This window comes from Portunus trituberculatus, chromosome 43, assembly GCF_017591435.1.
Source record: "Portunus trituberculatus isolate SZX2019 chromosome 43, ASM1759143v1, whole genome shotgun sequence".
Taxonomy (NCBI): Eukaryota; Metazoa; Arthropoda; class Malacostraca; order Decapoda; family Portunidae; genus Portunus; species Portunus trituberculatus.
The window spans coordinates 14,394,154-14,406,910 of record NC_059297.1 but is presented as its reverse complement, the minus strand read 5'-3'; the positions used below and the strand labels follow the sequence as shown (position 1 = coordinate 14,406,910).

The 12,757-nt window shown below is 38.8% G+C and overlaps 1 protein-coding gene across 6 annotated transcripts in view; it reads left to right on the top strand.

Annotated features, from left to right (window-relative positions):
- The first annotated feature begins 1,838 nt into the window (after positions 1–1,838).
- The window catches only part of LOC123518450 (rho guanine nucleotide exchange factor 7-like), a 59,610-nt gene continuing 48,691 nt past the window's right edge, over positions 1,839–12,757 (top strand). For all 6 annotated transcript variants that reach the window (XM_045279264.1, XM_045279263.1, XM_045279265.1 and 3 more), the window contains exon 1: positions 1,839–1,982. The gene's annotated coding sequence lies outside the window, so the exon portion shown is untranslated. The remainder of the gene's footprint in view (positions 1,983–12,757) is intronic.

Genomic DNA, 12,757 nt, shown 5'->3' with positions numbered 1-12,757 from the left:
TTCCACTCATACAGCTTTATTAGATAGTGTGGAATCAAAAGCTTTTCGTCTCATCAACTCCCCTCCTCTGACTGACAGTCTTCAGTCTCTTTCTCACCGCCAAAATGTTGCATCTCTTTCTACCTTTTATCGATATTTTCATACTAATTGCTCTACTGATCTTGCTAACTGCATGCTTCCCCTCCTCTTGCACATGGCTTTCTTCTTCCTCTCATCGCTATTGTGTCCAATCCTCTAATACAATAGTTAACGAGTATTCTCAACCATTCATACCTTGCACTGATAAACTCTGGAACTCCCTGCCTGTCTCTGTATTTCCATCTTCCTACGACTTAACTTCCTTTAAGAGAGAGGTGTCGAGACAATTGTCTGAATTTTGACTAATTATTTTGATGCTTTTATGGAGACTACAATTCAAGTGGCCCTTTTTTTCTCTCTAATATATATGTTACGCTCAATGTTAATAGTTGCCTAATGTGTACATTAGGCATATTTTTGCCCAATGTGGACATTGGGCAAAATGGTTTGCCCAATGTACACATTAGGCAGAACAACTCGTAAAATTTCTTAGTGCACACATTATGCAACCCCATTTTGCGGAATGTGAATATGTCACACATAATTTTGCCTAATGTGAATAGGAATAGCCGGAAGGAGGACAAAGGGACACTGATACAAACTGATAGAAACATGAACTTTATTTGAGACAAACTTTTATAATAGCTACACAAAATGAAATAAATACAAATAAACAAAAACAAAACGATTAATCACAGTGACACTGAAAATACTTAATTTCTGCACACTTTGCCTGGGTGACAGCGAGAGTTGCATTTCATTTCTTTCTTGCGGCAGCTGCATCGTCCTGACGAACACTGCGTCCTACATCGACACTTTACAAACCCTTGTCCTCCAGTAGCCTTTGCTGTTGCAGTTCTCAAAATGAGACGAATATCAGGAACATCATCTGCTTTAATCAAAACCTGATCTATAGGAAGGAAAACAGCTTTCCTGCACGATTTTCTCATTGTATATGGTGACGATAGAATACTTGTTGATGTGAAGAGTTAAATCAGTGGTCTAAGAAGCCTTGTTTCGTTCCTGCAGCCAAATCGCGGACATCAAAACTGCAATCAGCATTTCACTTTTTTTTTTATTAATATTACTGTATAGCCTCTCTCTCTCTCTCTCTCTCTCTCTCTCATTTACTTCAGTACTAATTTAATTATCTATTCATTTATGCCTATCTGAGAGAGAGAGAGAGAGAGAGAGAGAGAGAGAGAGAGAGAGAGAGAGAGAGAGATGAGGAGGGAGCGGGAGTGGACTCAAAGTCACTCGATCTTTACTTGCGTATATTTTGTTCAGTACAGAACAAAGACCTAAAAAAATACTCCCCCCCCACACACACACCAAGGGAGGTCTGCTATGTATAGCTCTATTTACTTCAGGCAAAATATGGTTGCCTAATCTGAAAGTCTTGCCTAATGTGCAGATTAGGCACGCATTTTGCACAATATAAACATTAGGCAAAATGTTTGCTTAAAGTACACATTAGGCAATTTCCGCTGCCTAATGTACACATTAGACAACTATTAACATTGAGCGTAACATATATATATATATATATATATATATATATATATATATATATAGAGAGAGAGAGAGAGAGAGAGAGAGAGAGAGAGAGAGAGAGAGAGAGAGAGAGAGAGAGAGAGAGAGAGAGAGAGAGAGAGAGACTAAATGACCACATGAATACCTTTAAAGATTTATCATCACTGTGTCTCTAACACTACATAAGCGCTATAGAAAAAAAAAAAAAAAATGCACTTATGGAAATTAAGTAGGCTCGTAACCACAGAAAGTGAGTAGGCTCGTGACGGCCTTGGTGAGGGTGTTTACCTCCTCGGCGGCAGCGCTACTCGCCGCGCCTGGAGGTTATTTGGCTGTATTTTCAACATTACCACACCCTTTCCTACACTCAGGTATGTCCAGATTAACACCTTAATCATAAGAACTGCGTGTGTCACATCCTCCTCTCATTTGCTAAAAAACTAAAAGGCAACATCAAGTTCATGAGATCCACCTATCAGTCAGTCTAGATTTACTTTGCCTTGCCCACCTGGATAAGATTTCTTGATGTTCGTAATCTTTCACGAGATCCTGTAAAATTATGGTTATGGTTACCCAAATTTAGTTATGATGTGTAGAGTTTCGTAGGTGATACAGCCCCTCTTCATCCCCACTGTCTTCAAGGATTAAAGTTGAGAATAAGGTGCATAGAGATGTCTGGTTTGTTCCATAGCACGGCTAGCAGTGTTATCTCAGTTTTTTTTTGTAGAGATATTCACACAAGTGTTAATGGGTGTTTTGGTGCCTAACATGGTGTACATAGGTACTTGTTATATGCTTGGGTAAATATTAGGAAGAGTCATGCAAACCTATTTCCCATTTTTTTTCTCTCCTGCCCTAACAGTGTTGGGGGTCTGGTGCCTCTTACATCAAAATTTAATAGCAAGCTTCACTACTGTGGTTGTGGCTCTTTTTCATATTTATTGGTTTAGTTGATAGTGTAAGGCTGGTTTGCATTGGGCTATTCACTGCTGCATTGCCAGCCACCACAAGGCAGTAATATCTGGCAGTAAGTCCTCCCAGGTGGATGTGCATTCACACCGGCATCTGGGAGAGGCAGGCTGGCTGGTGGCAAATGAATATAAACAAACAGCAACTCAGCAAGATGTCCTCCTTGAGTGGCAATGGCTGGATTCCCTGCAGGTGAACCAATGTGGTTTGTGGCCGCTGGCATTTCAGCAGGGAATTACCAAGTGTGAATCAGCATTTATTTAGGTTCGGTTAGGTTATTTTGATTTGGATGCTAGCGGAAAGAACAAGACTAACAAGTTCAGTGTGGTGTGACCCACCAGTGGGTCATGGTGTGCTACACATTCCTGTAATATGACCCACTAGTAAGTTGTAACATGATTTTCATATACATTTTTGTTTTAAAGAATATGATTATAATTTGCATAATACCCATATGTTACTTCAACAAACACATTATTATATGTCCAAGTAAACAGTTTTATCAATTTCATAATTTAATTCTAATTCAAGTTACATAAATTTAAACTTAAACTCATGAGTATTTACTAATAAATGTGAAGAAAACTTCATTATTATTCAGCATAGTTTATAATGGTGACTTTGATATGTTTCACCTCTATAATAGGTACACTTATAATAGAACAAAACAATAATTTACATTGAATACAAACATAAAACTGATTAGAAAAATAAACTAATTAGATTCTTCATTTTGCAGTGAGACAATTGTGACAATTTATAAAATTTGCCTGAAATTTTTTAATGCCTAAATGAAAAATGTGTGACCACAGATTTATTTAGTATATTTTAGAGAATCTAATGTTGAATAGAAAAGTTTGTAGTGGTAAGCATGAAAAACTTACTTTTTAACTTATTTGAAAATTGAGAGTTTCAAAAATTTGCCAATGATTTTATAAGTTCTAATTGAAAAATATATGACCACATATTTGTTTTGTATATCTCAGAATTGGAAAAGTGTGGGCCAGGTTGGTTGTTCCTGTGTCCTTCTTGTGTGAGTTGCTAGTTATGCATTTTGGTTACAGTTTCACCAAGTCAGACCTGAATAAGCCGATGTCGGATGAAGTTGAACAGTTAGCTTTTTTTCTTTTATGTTCTAGATTTAGTGCTCTAGTAGGCATTTTTTGCCCTTTGATTGAATAGTTTTAGGCAAGTCAGCTTATATACTGGTTAAAATACCATTGATGGCTTTTTCATCATCCAAATTATACAAGGAATGATCTGAGCTGTTCAAGAGGCACCAAGATCATTGTTCACATAGCTGACTTATTAAGTACGTGGCAGTGTCTCCCTCAGCTTTCCTTTGATTCGTAGCCCTTATTGTTGCCTTCGTAAGCATGTTTTCTTCTAAGGCAAGGCTGTGTCTTACGCATTAGCTAGGATGCTAAAGATGATGTCTGTGCCTGACAAAATGGCTGTTATACAGGACCATGAAAGGAGTGAGCCGTGCAATGCAATGCTGCATTGTGTGTGTGTGTGTGTGTGTGTGTGTGTGTGTGTGTGTGTGTGTGTGTGTGTGTGTGTGTGTGTGTGTGTGTGTGTGTGTGTGTATATGCCATGTGTTTATGTGTGTGCGAATGCTATGTATGTAGTACCTATTTACATATTGCATTCCACAGATGATTTCAAGTGTTGGTGGTAACAGGCATGCAAAATGTGAAAAAAAATCCCTTGGATACTTCACCTTCTGGATAACTCAGATTGGCCTTCCCCTAATTGGCCCATCATAATGAAGTGTTACTATACTCTCCCAAACCCTCTATCACAACTTCTTACAAATTTAAAAATCATAAATATACCTGAACATAAGAAGAACTTACTTTTATTTAAGTTACAAGGCAGGCATTGTGTGTAGTGTAGAATTAATGTTTTAGATAACGATCACACATACATGTGTTGCCATGCATTATAAGCAGAGTGGGGAAGAGACAATGTTTTGCATCTCAGATACCACGCATTCACATTGCCCGTCTTGTGATGTAAAAGCAATCATATTTCTTGCCTGGAGAGAGAGAGAGAGAGAGAGAGAGAGAGAGAGAGAGAGAGAGGAGAGAGAGATACCCATTGTGGCAGTATTCTTGCTCACCAAACGTGGTAACAATGCAACAGAAATGCATAAGTGGCAATTCACATCAGCAGGACTGTGGCCCAGCCATCCCAGGACACCACTATTCACAAGTGCCAAACACTTATTTCACAATGGCGAATGAATATATATATATATATATATATATATATATATATATATATATATATATATATATATATATATATATATATATATATATATATATATATATATATATATAATTCATGAAATGAACCTAACCTAACCTAACCTAACCTAACCTAACCTAACCTATATAACTAACCTAACCTAACCCAATTCATGGCAACCCCGCTTCATGAAGGGGTTAAGTTCCTAAAAACACTATATATATATATATATATATATATACAGGCAACCCCGCTGAGCAAAACTTAACAAGTTTAACCCCTGATTTGAACTTCCATTCAGAGTAAGCAAAGCGAGAGTGCATCATAGTACAGTAAAAGGTTTAATGAAAGTAAAAATTATGAAGTTAAACATTTAGGCAGTTTAATTTAAGTCATTATAATGTACACTAATGTATGTATGTACGTAACTTTATAATGTTGATGATCTTAACTTTATGAATGGAGGGAGAGTGAAACGGGAAATACACTAACCGGCAACCTGTGGAATGTAAACAAATGGCGCATCATTGTATCACATACAAAACTTATGTACCACATTTCCACAAGGCTTTCCATTTTATCCATTGTAGAGTCACAAGTTCAGGTGGTTCTTTTAGCTTTCAAGGAAGATGCGGTCTCACCATATTTCTTAATAGAGTCTGCTGACTTGAAAATAGTAGACAGTAGATGGAGTCAAGATGGTGGCCAGCAATGTTATTAGTTTTCTGGCCTCTCTTGTCTGTGAATAATACCCAGCTTCACTTCGAGAGTAAGACACTTCCTGGTCTTCTTAGGAACGTTAGGCCACATTGCAGGGCGTTTTGGTGGTAAGTTGAACTAGGGAAGATGAGCTGCTGGTGACGCTGTTATGTTTTGACTGGGGAGTGAGTGGTGCGCGTGATCTTGATCTTAATGCTACAGGTGACGCAGAATTTCTTCTGAGTGATCAGGCCTTTGTATCAGCAGCGCATGTGTTGTCATCGAGAGGCTTGATCTTGATCTTTATTCTACAGGTGTCTCAGGATTTCTCCTGAGGCAGGCCTTAGTACCAGCAGCTCCTGGTGTATTCAAAAGCCTGTCAGCTTGCATGATACGGTGGGGCTTTCAAATTTGGAAAAAATTACCTGAATAAAACTTCGTTAAAGCGAGTTTGGTGTTCATTAAACAAGCAGATGGTAGTAAAATGAAACCTTCGTTGTAGCGAAATTTCGTTGTGTGAACCTTCGTTAAACGGGGATTGCCTATATATATATATATATATATATATATATATATATATATATATATATATATATATATATATATATATATTATATTAGTTTCCAAAGCCTAACTTAACTTAACCTAATCTCTCCAAATGGAGGCTAGACTTGCCTCTGATCCCCATCCTAACCTAATCTAACTGTATATAACATGAATGTTTTCTTGATAATTTTTTTACTGTCAGGTATTGACTATAATGGCAATATTTATATTTAAATTTTATTCCTTCACATTTATATATTGTTTGATCAGTATTGTGATGCCATTGCTTTAAGTGACAAATTACTTGCAGCAGGTTTACTTATTACTTATTTTTCATAACTTAGCAGTTATTTCTGATACCATTCTGTTAGTTTCTTAGTCACTGTTATTGAGGTTATTTGTCATGATTCATGACAAATGTCCCTTGGCAGCAGTGTGTTCCTGAACTGTACAGCTGCCACAGACTATTGATGCCATTGTCTTGCCATCTGTCATCAGGATGCTCACTTTCTCTATCCATATTCTGCAGTCTTTGCTGTGTCAGCCTTGTTTTATAACTTTTTACTTTTACTGGTGATTAAGTGAATGACAAATACTGGTGAGATATTGTTAGTGATGTTTGAGATGCTATAACTGCAGGATGTGGAGATGAAGTAAGGGAGATGCAGGTTGTCCAGTATGTGTTTGCATTGCACTGCAGGCAATAAATTAAGGTGAAGACATGTTATAGTGTTGTTGTGTTGTTTTGTATATGAATTGTGCTGGCAGGCAGTAGTATATTATTTGATCATTGCCATACCATCCACTGTGCAATGTCAGATGGATGAGTGCTCAAGACAGCCTGTTGAGTCAGAATTCAGTGTTGTCTTATAAGCCATTGTGTACAACATTCTGAGTTGTACTACAGTATGGATCAGCATGCCTAGGTATTGGATATTTGCTGTTTGCTTTCAATTCATGATTTATTGTGAGTATTTGTAAACAGCAAACTCCTAGTGACTTGGACTTTAATTCTAGGAACCTAATGTGGGTTGAACTATCATGAATCGGGATTTGGTGGAGGCATGTCATGGAATTACGAATTTGTGTTGCGGCTGGGAAATATTTTTACCCATTCATGTAATTTTTTGTTAAATAATAATCAGTGTTTGACAACAGTTGACAGTTCATAGCTATAAAGCCTTTTTTGAATATTTGGTGCAGGTACTTGTGTTAAGGTTAGCAACACAGAATATTAGCTAATTTTACCCGTGATTTTTTAGTGATCAGAGTTAAAGTTCTGAAAATATGGTTCATGATTATTTGTACTGACTAGTGGTGATGTTACAGAACACAGCAGGTGGAGTTGGCATGTGTTAGAAAAATTGAGTCATGGTTATTGTACTTCATGAGTAGTTAAATGTGTGCAGAACTTATAAGATGGAATAGATATGAATCAGAAAGTGTGCCATGGATGTAATAAGAGTGTGTGTGTGTGTGTGTGTGTGTGTGTGTGTGTGTGTGTGTGTGTGTGTGTGTGTGTGTAATTCACCTCCTCCTCCTCGGTCGCTTGCTGGTCGCCCAGCCAGTCTTCCCCATTACGGAGCGAGCTCAGAGCTCATAGACCGATCTTCGGGTAGGAATGAGACCACATCAACACACTCCACACACCAAGAAAGCGAGGCCATAACCCGTCGAGTTACATCTCATACCTATTTACTGCTAGGTGAACAGGGGCTACACATTAAGAGGCTTGCCCATTTACCTTGCTGCCTCCGTGTGTGTGTGTGTGTGTGTGTGTGTGTGTGTGTGTGTGTGTGTGTGTGTGTGTGTGTGTGTGTGTGTGTGTGTGTGTGTGTGTGTGTGTCAATTAAATGAATGTAGAGCATGTCATGTTGAGTAAGTCTGAGCCAGAAAGGAAACTGGTTTTTGTATTTACCTCTACATAAGATACTTCCATAAGATTTTAATTAAGGAAAATTTGTCAGATTTAATCAGTTATTATTATTTTTTTCATTTTATTTTTTTAGTACAATAGTTAGGAATGAAAGCCATTATTTTGTGAATGTAAACACAGTGAAGTCATGAATTAAAATGAGAGAAGGTTGTCTAAAGAATCCTAAACTCTGGATTTTCTTAAACTACCTGTAAGAAAAGAAAAAAAAATAAGTAAAGACATTTTTATCTCAGCATATGTAATTGTTACCTACAAACTCCCATCAGGGTAGGACTCAAATTTGGATTTTTCAACATAGAGCTGATGCAGAATTGAAACATGAAATTTGAATAACGTAATCGTAGGATAAACTGCAAAATAATTTTTGTGAAGTCATAGAAAAATTGTGAAAAACAATGTTCTCAAAAATTGTGAATGATTTTCATCCTTCTTGCAGGTGACTGTGTATGTAATGCAGAGACAGGAGCTAAAAAAAAAAAAAAAAAAAAAAAAAAAAATCAGCATCTGGTGATTGTTATGGTCAGATATCCAACGCACTGTACTGTGTTCCTTCGGAAGGAAGGTCAGGATATCAATATTTTATGAATATTATTTTTTTTTTGTGAAAAATTTGTCTTACATTGATTCATTTTTTATTATTTGTATGAAATACCCAGCATTATTTAACAGTAACTCACTATCAACTTGTCATAGCAAGTCATGCAAATGGATTGTAGTGAGGAAAGGAATGTGACAGGCAAGGAAGAGAGGAAGGTGAAGAGGAAGGAGGGATGCAAGCTATATATACTTGTAGTAGTTGTAAAATAAAGATGTCTGTCAATAGAGGAGGATAGAGAAGGTGGAGAAGCATTCCCAGGTAGTGAGTAATGGAATGAAGGAAGGATATCAGAACAGTTTAGATTAGGAAAAGAAGCAGTGCTCTAATGTTAATGAAGGAATTAAGCAGAGTTGTTAAGAGGAAGAGGAAGACATGAGGTGATCAGAGCTTATAGGCAATGAAGGAACCACATAGGCCTATTACATAGTGGTAAGGAATAGCCTCAGGAGGAGGGATGGCTAAGAGTGCAATAAGTAAGAGAGTAATATAAAAAAAGGAGCAACATAAGTAACATAAATAAGAAGTTGCTGGAAAGAAAGAAAACAATAAGGTAAGGAAAGTGAAAAAAAAAGTGTTAAAGAGTAAAATAAATGGATTGCCAGAAAATGTTTAAAAGTAAAAGAGAAGATAAAAAATAAAGTACTGGAGAGAGAAAGAATAATAATGGTCGTCAGGAAAATAAATAAAATGAAATAAAGAGAAAGAAGATAGGGAGTTATCATTAGGAGATAAGATTAGCGAGGCTGAAGTTTCGAGGAGGGAGAATGAAGGTGGAGAAAGGGAAGCAGGGAGAAGACGGAAGGAAGTATAAACAAATGATGCAATGATCAACGAAAGAGGGAAAAGGCATGAGAGGGAGAGGAACGAAGAGAGGAGGAGGAGGAGAGGTAACAGAGTGGGTTGGAGGGGTAGGGGGAGAATTGGGAGCTTGGGGTTAAGAAGGTGTCACTCTGTCCAAATATACCCCTCACATTCTTGGCACAGGCCTTCCATTCCCCCGTGTCTCTCCCTTCCCACCCCACCCAGCTCACTCTTCTTGCCTGAACCCCACCGTGGCCCGACATTCGCCTTGGTGCTGCCTCTGGGGTAACTCGGAGCGACGAAAGGCTGGGAGCAGGCGAGACTGAGACGCGGACTTACGCAGATACGAGAAAAGCTTTGTCTCCACGCCATTGAGTCCTTAAAAATACGAGTGTTGAAGACCGCCGCGATAGTAATGGTCGTAATAAGTGGTGATTGTGTTGGCTGAACAGGAAGGAGAGAGAATGTGCTGATAACAACTAGAACTGTTTTTAGTTGAAATGAGGGTACTAGATGGTGTGGAAGCAATGTAAAGGTGATGCGTTAGTGAGGTGTGCGGTGCGTCCCAGCGGCTGGCTCTGTGGTGGTTGTGGCACTTGGCACCTGTGAAGACCACCACCACACCAGCAGGAGTAGCACTAGTGGTGGGAGAAGCAGATTGAGGAGGAGGAGGAGGAGGTGGTGGTGGTGGAGGAGGTGGAGGAGGTGAAGCAGTAGTTGGTGGCGGGTGAGTGTTTTCTAACACACACACACACACACACACACACACACACACACATGTAATTTAGTACTCATAAACCTCTGGAATAAAATGTGTGTGTGTGTGTGTGTGTGTGTGTGTGTGTGTGTGTGTGTGTCAGCACATTCAAGCCCAAGGTGGCGGCGTGAGTGACAAATTGGGAGTGACGTCATGTAGGTGCCTCACATCGGTGATAAGATGATAACACACTACAAGGCAAAGACTCTGATGATTCAGTGTGTGGAGAATATTGTCATTCTTGTCAGGCGGTTTGGTGAATTAAGAAAAGAAGGAATAAATTGCCTTGATCTGTTACGTGGCTGACACTAACTTAACTTTTTCCTCTTTTTTTGTTTCCCCTTTTTTCTTTCCTCTATTGTTGATATAGATCAATGATGCTTAGCTAGGCAATTACTAATATATACATCAGTCTTTTTTTTTTAGTTCCTTGTGTTTCTTGCTGTTTACGTCAAATCTCTTCGTCCCTTCAGTTTTATTTATTTATTTTATTCATTCATCATTTATTGGTACAAGGTGCTCTTTTAATGTACTACTTGCACTGAGAGAAGAAAAGAAGTGTTAAATACTCACTCTGATAAGACCGATAATGAGTGTGTTTGCATTGTTGCCTTCTTTCCCTCTTTCATTTATTTCCTTCCTGCACCCATTCTATCTTTTGGTTCTTTCTTCCGTTCATTCATTTTCTTCCTTTCTTGCCCACTGCTTTCATTGTCTCTCTTCCAGTTTCCTTCTTTACTCTTTTTCTTCACTGTCTCATTCCTCTCTTCCTTCCTTTTTTGTTTTTGTCATCTCATTTTCATCCCTCCCTCCCGCACAGTCTTCTCCATTCCTCCTCCTCCAGTCCTTCCTTCCTTCCCTCCCTCCCTCCCTCCCTCCCGTTTTCTGTATTTCCCCTCTTTCCTTCCTTCCATTTTCGTACCATATAACTTTCATCCCTTTCTTATCCCCCTCCCCACTTTCCTCCCTTTCTCGTCCTCACCTTCCCTCTCCCTCCTTCCCTCCCTCCCTCACCATTACATCACTCCCTTTCTGCCTGAAGGTCATGCTTGCCGTGTAAAGCTGTGAAGTCTAATGAAGGCAGTCGTTGATGGTAGGAATAGAGAAAAGTGGTATGAAAGTAGTGGTTAATTGCGAGCTTGCTTTCGTGGCTTCGTGGTGCCGGATGAGTGTGCGGCGCCAGACTTACGTAGCTAGTCGTACACGTGTGGAGCATCGAGCCATAAAACCTGAGGATATAATATGAGGGTGTGTGAGTGGTAAAAATGTGAATAACGAGAGAGAGAGAGAGAGAGAGAGAGAGAGAGATATGCGTCTACGTACTGTATATGTATTAGTGTAGAAAATACGTTCGCTATTGCATTATGTAAGTAGATAAGAACATAACAAAAGAGGGAAGCTGCAATAGGCCGCCAGGCCTATACGAGGCAGTCCCTGTGTGTTTAAGCTACCTAATTCCATCTATCATCCACACACAATGAAAAGGATAAAGAATAAAAAAAAATGTAATGACAACACCAAAGGGTAGTGAAGAAAGTTGACAATGAGGAAGGTACTTGGAAGAAGGCCAGTGTTTCTGAAGGCTGCGAGAGTGGGAAAGGATAAGTGTCCCCTCCCTGTGCAGTGATGGTGGTGGTGGTGGTAGCGGCGGCGGCGTCATGCAGATACAGAAGGTAGAATAGGAAAAGATAAGTGACTATATTGTGTAATCCTGATGTCATTTATGTGCATATGTGTGTGTCAGTAGACCTCAGTCATGGCAGCTTCAGCGATCAGATTGCACGAGGTATGGTTGTGTTTTGGATAATCTTTTCATTAACTTGAAAAGGTTAATGGTTCGCTTGTCACGCCCACAGCCGTCTGCCACCTGTCCAAGTGCAGCCGTAGCCAACATCTCCCTGGGACTGCTTTGTCGGGTGCGATGTGATATTGTGAAGGGGTAATATATATATATATATATATATATATATATATATATATATATATATATATATATATATATATATATATAAGAGAGAGAGAGAGAGAGAGAGAGAGAGAGAGAGAGAGAGAGAGAGAGAGAAAAAATAATCATCGGAAGTCAGTGATATGCATTGTCTAGAATTGGGAAAGTTAACCAAGGTTTCAGAAAATGCACTGTAATCCTCCGACCGCGGTTAGGATGTGAAGAGGAGGATAGTAGTGCAATACTTCATTTGAGTAACCTTACACTATTTCATGGAAACAAAATAAAACTGGAGGCACAGGAAAATTTAAACTACTCCATCTCTCCTTTCAGTGGCAGTGAGGTCTTTCGAAATTGTACTGGTAACATACAAGAGACTTTTGCTAGGCTTGAAGAGACGCTACAACAGTCAGAAGGTTCAGTCAAGGCAGCGGGAGAACTATACTCTCTTCTCTGTTCTTTCCCAGCCGTGTGCTGTGCTGTCCTTGACTTCTTTTACTCACAACCTGACTACGATGCCAAACTGTTTTATTTTTCTTTGAACTTTTATGTAGAAGAATATACATGAATTGCATGATCAGAACCAGAAATGAGGCAACATAACGTATTCCTTTTTTCTCACTCTATTTCTCTGATCTG